The following is a 6,637-nucleotide window of genomic DNA, read 5'->3' as shown; positions in this document are numbered from 1 at the left end:
CCAAAAATAAAAACAAACTTGAGGCATTTTTAAACCAAAGAAAAAGCTCAATGAAAGAAAAAGTATGACATCAGAACAAAAGAAAAAGGCAAATGCAGGCACACGACGGTAAGGGTGAGAACAGTTACTGTGTTTGAGAATTAAGCAGTGCTGGGCCTAGAAGGTCATTAAATCTTCTAATTTTGGACTCTCTCTCTCCTGTAGCCATACAAGATGCTGGAAGGAAAGAAGGCTAAGGGGAAGGAGAGAAGGCTAAGGGGCCCTGTCCCTGCTGTCCTGAAGAAGCAGGAGCCCAAGAAGGCAGTCAGTCCCTTGTTTGAGAAAAGGCCCAAGACATCTGGCATCGGCCAGGACATCCAGCCCACAAGGGACCTCACCTTCTTTGTCAAATAGCCCCGCTATATCCAGCTGCAGCGGCAAAGGGCTCTTTCACATAAGCTTCTAAAAGTGCCTCCCTCTATTGACCAGTCCATCCAGGACCTTGGCCTTGGACCGCCAAACAGCTACTCAGCTTAAGCTGGCCCACAAATACAGACCAGAGACAAAGCGAGAGAAGCAGCAGAGATTGTTGGCCCAGGACAGAGAAAAAAGCTGCCGGCAAAGCAGATGTCCCCACTGTGAAAAATAAGCCCACTGACCCAATCAAAGGAGGGAGGTGGAGACTCAGAGCACTTTGAGGTGAGGCTTTAATCAATGTTCTTCCAAGAGTGAGTGTTTGATGGACAGGCACACTCCCGGCAGCCACAACGGGCAATTTATCTCCTAGTGTGCAAGTCCCTTCCCTGATTCCTCATTGGCTGAGTACGTTCAAAGGTACAAAAAAGTACATTCTTGGAGGTGATGCAGAGACTTCAGTTCTTTGGCGTATGCTCATTGCAAAGCCTGGGAAAATAAGTCCGGAAAATGGGGTGGCGAAGAAGAACCAGGAAGTGAAATGTCTAAGGGTTTGGGACTCCATTGGTCGGGGAGTCTCCTACATATTTCCAACAGGTTGTAAACCTATTGTTAACTAGACAGCACTGCATTTATTTGGTATTTCTGAACATGAATCGTCTCACTTCTTACATCAGTAACGGGTCACCTGTCCTTTGAGCTGGGGTTAATACGGTCACCACCTTGGTGGACAAGAAAGCTCAGCCGGTAGTGATTGCACATGGTGTGGATCCCGTTGAGCCTGTGGTCTTTCTGCCTGCCCTGTGTCCTAAGAAGGGGGCTCCCTACTACATCAAGGGGAAGTGCAGGCTGGGGTGTCTGGTCCACAGGAAGACCTGCACCACTGCTGTCCTTCACACAGGTTAACTCCAAAGACAAAGGAGCTCTGGCGAAGCTGGCGGAAGCCAGCAGGACCGATGACAATGACAGATATGATGAGATCCGCCATCACGGAGCAGGCAGTGTCCCGGGTCCAAAGTCGGTGGCTCGTGTCGCCAATCAGGAAAACGCAAAGACTGGGCTAAGTGGACACTGTTGTCTTTCTACACATAAAAGTCATAAATAGTTCTCTTGCCAAAAAAAAAAAAAAAAATCTTTTTATTTTTGGAAAGAGATCAGAGTCTTTGAAGGAATCACATTTTGATTCACAAAAGGTCACTCGGCAGGTTATCCACTTGAGAGCAAGGTAAATCAGTTGACCTTCCATTGATTTTGGTAGCCGCAAGGAGCACCTACCCCCGCTGTGTGGCCCAGAGCTGTTTAAGGCTTGAAATAGGGGCCAGAAGCAAAACAAAACAGAAAATATCCAGAATCTATCTGATCTAATGTGCTTTGTTTGGAGAATTAGTTTAAGGCCCCCTGTGACTTTATAGTAACACATTTGCTGCATAACTTGGTTGTCTACACACCGTGAAATGATTTTAAAATTTGTAGCCATGATTTTAAGTAGGAAGAGGAATTACTTTCTTATTTATTGGGCACAGTAACCAGCATCCAAGCTGACTAGACTGTCCAAGTGACTAATGAAACAGTTGCTAATATTTCAGGTTTCCCATTAGATGCTTGCAACCTTTCCTACTGGCTTTAAAGAAAGAAACTGTCTGGTTTGGTACATGGTATAAATAATATTATTCTGCAACAAAATGCTGCTTGCTAAATCTATAGCTATGCTTTCTAAAATCACTTGGAGAATTATGTATCTATTGTGGGAAGCTGTACTTTTTCAAGGCCCTTTATTCTGCTACATAGCAAAATGAACTCAAAAAAATTTAACTTCAGATACAGTGAAGGGCATTTTAAATTATTAAATTCATTTTTCAGTTTTTGAGAAGAGCTTGACTGTAAGCTCATGTTAGGGGTAAAATTAGAATTGACAGCTTTGTTAATCACACTCACTTCTACACCAACAGATAGGCACTTAATTCACTATATATAGAGAGAGATAGAGATAGAGAGAGAGAGAGAGAGAGAGAGAGAGAGACCACCTACTATGGCCTAGGCACTGTGCTAGGTGTGACCCAGCCCTAGTCAGGCTTGCTAAATCCTCAAGACCCAAACCTGGGCTCTGTCCTGGGCAGATAAGAATCCTACAGGGTCAATGTAGGATCAGATTCCTACAAATCTGATCAGATTCCTCAACTCTGTATTCTTGCAAGAACCTTGTTGCTTTGGTCTAGCAATAATCCCCCGGCTCTGATATTGCTTCTCAGTCATGCTCTATTCACTGCCCCCTGCCTTGCTACTTAGCCATAATTCCCCGCCGCCTGTGTTCATGTTCAGAGTTAAGCCCAATCTTTCCTCTACTACAAAACCCCATTGTACCAGTCCCCCTGAAAAATGTCTGCCTTACCATTTTCAACAAGTTTCATGAGTACAATTTTTTTTCCAATATATAAAATTCATTGTCAAATTGGTTTCCATACAATACAATTTTTTTAAAAAAACAGGAGCTGAGAACACAAGGTAAAAGGAAAGAGCAATTCCTTGACGTCGCGAGTTTCATAGTCCAAACAATAAATAAACAATAACATAAGAAAAATAAGACAAAAACAGAGAGGGAGGCAAACCATAAGAGACTTTTAAATACAGACAGCAAACTGAAGGTTGCTGGAGGGGAGGTAGGTGGGGAGATTGGCTAAATGGGTAACGGGCATTAAGGAGGGCACTTGTTGGGATGAGCACTGGGTGTTTTATGTAAGTTCTACTCCTGAAACCAATACTACACTGCATGTTAACTAACTTGAATTTAAATAAATTAATTAAAAAAAAAAAGAAATCAATGACCATTTTGCCTAGTGCCGTACAATAAAAGTTCTGGGTGCAGAAATGCCATATAGGAGGGGGCATCTAACTTAGTCGAGTGTGAGGAAGGCTGTTCCGAGGAAGAACTATACTTGCTAAGATGCACAGGTGGGTAGGAGTTACCGAGAGAAAGGCACAGGAAAGCGTACCTCAGGTAGAAGATTCGACACATGTAGTCTTATTGGGAAGTAACTGGGTATGTTTGGGAACTAAAAAAAAAAAAAGGCAGAATGGCTCGAGCTTAGCAAACAGGGAGACAGGTGAGCCATGTTAAGCTCTAGAAGCAGGTAAGGGAAAAAAATCACACAGGGCCCTTGCTGGTCATATGAAGAATTTTGGGTTTTATCCTAAGTTACCCAGAAGAGTGATACAATCAGATTTTCCCTTTAGAAAGATCATCTCACTATTCTGCAGGGAATGGATCAGGCAGGACAGCTGGAGGCCATGTGAGTCACTTGGCTAGAATGGCAATGACCAGACAAGGCTCACAGCAGAGGAGGGTGAGATCAGTGGATAGATTCAAATTTTAATTGGGGTACAGGCCTTTCACCTCTTTGGTTAGTTCATTTCTAGGTATCTTATGGATTTCAGTGCAATTGTTAATAGGATCTATTCCTTAATTTCTCTTTCTGCTGCTTCATTATTGCTGTGTAGAAATGCAACAGATTTCCGTACATTGATTTTGCATCCTGAGATTTTGCTGAATTTGATGATCAGTTCTAGTAGTTTTTTGGTGGAGTCTTTCAGGTTTTCTGTATAGAATATCATGTCATCTGCAAATAGTGAAAGTTTTACTTCTTCCTTGCCAATTTGGATGCCTTTTATTTCTTCTTCTGGTCTGATCGTGTGGCTAGGACTTCTAGTTATGTTAAATAACAGTGGTGTGAGTGGACATCCCTGACTTGTACCTGACTGTAGAGGAAAATTTCAGTTTTTCCCCACTGAGATGATATTAGCTGTGGGTTTTTCATAGATGGTCTTTATTATATTGAGGCTTGTTCCTCTAAACCTACTTCGTTGAGGATTTTTATCATGAACAGATGGTGTACTTTGTCAAATACTGTTTTTGCAGCTATTGAAATGATATCGTTCTTATCCTTTCTTCTATTAATGCGGCATATGATGTTGATTGATTTATGAACACTGAACCACCCTTGCAACCCAGGAATAAATCCCACTTGACTATGATGAATGTTTTTTTTTTTTTTTTAATGTATTGTTGGGTTCAGTTTGCTAGTGTTTTATTGAGAATTTCTACATCATGTTCGTCAGGGATATTGGCCTGTGGGGTTTTTTTTTAGTGGAGTCTTTATCTGGTTTTGGTATCACGTAATGCTGGCCTCATAGAATGAATTTGGAAGTTTTCCTTTCTTTTCTATTTTTTGAAATAGTTTGAGGTTATAAAAATCCTAGAGGAGGAGCGCCTGGGTGACTCAGTCGGTTGAGCACCTAACTTTGGCTCAGGTCATGATCTCACAGTTCATGGGTCCAGGCCCCGTGTCGGGCTCTGTGCTGACAGCTCAGAGCCTGGAGCCCGCTTCGGATTCCGTGTCTACCTCTCTCTCTGCCTCTCCCCTGCTCACACACACACCCTCTCTCTCAAAAATAAATAAACATTAAAAAAAAATTTTTTTTAATCCTAGGGGAGAACACAAGCAGTAACCTCTTTGACATTGGCCATAGCAACTTCTTTCTAGATATGTCTCCTGAGTCAAGGGATACAAAAGCAAAAGTAAACAACTGGGACTTCATCAAAATAAAAAGCTTCCACACAGCGAAGAAAATAACCAACAAAACTAAAAGGCGACCTGTGGATATTTGCAAATGGCATATCTGGTAGGGTTAGTATACAAAATATATAAATAATATATAAAACTCAACACCCACAAAATGAATAATCCAATTAAAAAATTGGCAGAAGACATGAATGAATAGACACTTTTCCAAACAAGACATCCGGATGGCCAACAGACACATGAAAAGATGCTCCACATCTCTCATCATCAGGGAAATACAAATCAAAACCACACTGAGGTACCACCTCACACCTGTCAGATGGCTAAAATGAAAAACACAAGAAACAGGTGTTGGCAAGAACTTGAAGAAAGGGGAACTCCCTTGCACTGTTGATGGGAATGCAAACTGGTGCAGCCACCGTGGAAAACTATGCAGGTTTCTCAAAAAGTTAAAAATAGAACTACCCTGCGATCCAGCAATTGCAGTACTAGGTATATACCCAAAGAATACAGAAATACTAATTCACAGGAATTCAAGCACCCCAATGTTTATAGCAGCCTTATCTACAATAGCCAAGATATGGAAACAGCCCAAGTGTAGAAACTGATGAATGAATAAAGATATGTGTGTGTGAGTGTGTGTGTGTGTGTGTGTGTGTGTGTGTGTGTGTATAACACAATGAAGCGTTACCCAGCCATAAAAAGAATGAAATCTTGCCATTTGCAATGCCGTGGATGGAGCTAGAGAATGTTATGCTGAAATAAATCGGTCAGAGAAAGACAAATATGATTTCACTCAGAGATGGAATTTAAGAAATAAGACAAGCAAGCAAGGGTGGGGGAGAGAGAGGGAGGCAAACCAAGAAATAGACTCTTAACTATAGACAACAAATTGATGGGGGAGGTGGGTGGAGGATGGTTGACAGGTGATGGGGATGAAGGAGTGCACTTGTTGTGATGAGCACTGGGTGATATATGGAAATTTTGAATCACTATACTGTACACCTGAAACCAATCTTACACTGTATGTTAACTAACTGGAATGTAAATAAAAACTTAAAAAAAAAACCAACAAAATTGTAATTAGGAGGAAGAGCAACACAGTCATGACCACCCAGGGTCGCCACTAGGTAACTGACACAGGGGATGGTGGTAGTCAACCAGTGACCAAGGTTTACAAGGACACGGGGAAGGGGGGCAAGTGGATTTGGAGGCAGATGGGCAGTGAGCCTACTGGAATCCTACCAAGGCTAGAAACGAAGCCAGGAAATTGTGGCAGGGCTGATATCCTATCCTATTTGTGGCCGCCTGATATGGGGAGCAGCAGCAGGCAGCAAACACAAGCCAACAGGTCCTTCTAATGATGCCAGAGACGGGATCCTGGGCTGGGCTGTGCCTGGAGCCATGACCACCTTGGTCCCAGGGCTTCTTCCCCAGTGACCTGACAGTGGGCCAAAGACTGGTGCTTTTCTCTCGCCGCATGTATTTCGTGGGTCTGGTTTGTTGACATACAGGTGCTGCCGGGTCTCACCTGCTTTTGAGTTTGAAGGTGGAAATCTTTTTTCTTTTTTGGAAGGTAGAAACTTGAAGCCATGCAACAAAAGCATGGACAGCTAGAGAGCTAAAGAAGGTCTGAGAGAAACAAGAATTGGGAAAAAACAAAACAA

At 42.5% G+C, this 6,637-nt stretch overlaps 1 pseudogene; it reads left to right on the top strand.

Annotated features, from left to right (window-relative positions):
- The first annotated feature begins 213 nt into the window (after positions 1-213).
- Positions 214-1,498, top strand: LOC112869851 (large ribosomal subunit protein eL8 pseudogene; annotated as a pseudogene).
- Positions 1,499-6,637: the final 5,139 nt, after the last annotated feature.

Source organism: Puma concolor, chromosome B1 (assembly GCF_028749965.1).
Source record: "Puma concolor isolate L17-30 chromosome B1, mPumCon1.1.hap2, whole genome shotgun sequence".
Taxonomy (NCBI): Eukaryota; Metazoa; Chordata; class Mammalia; order Carnivora; family Felidae; genus Puma; species Puma concolor.
This window is presented reverse-complemented; position numbering and strand designations above follow the sequence as displayed.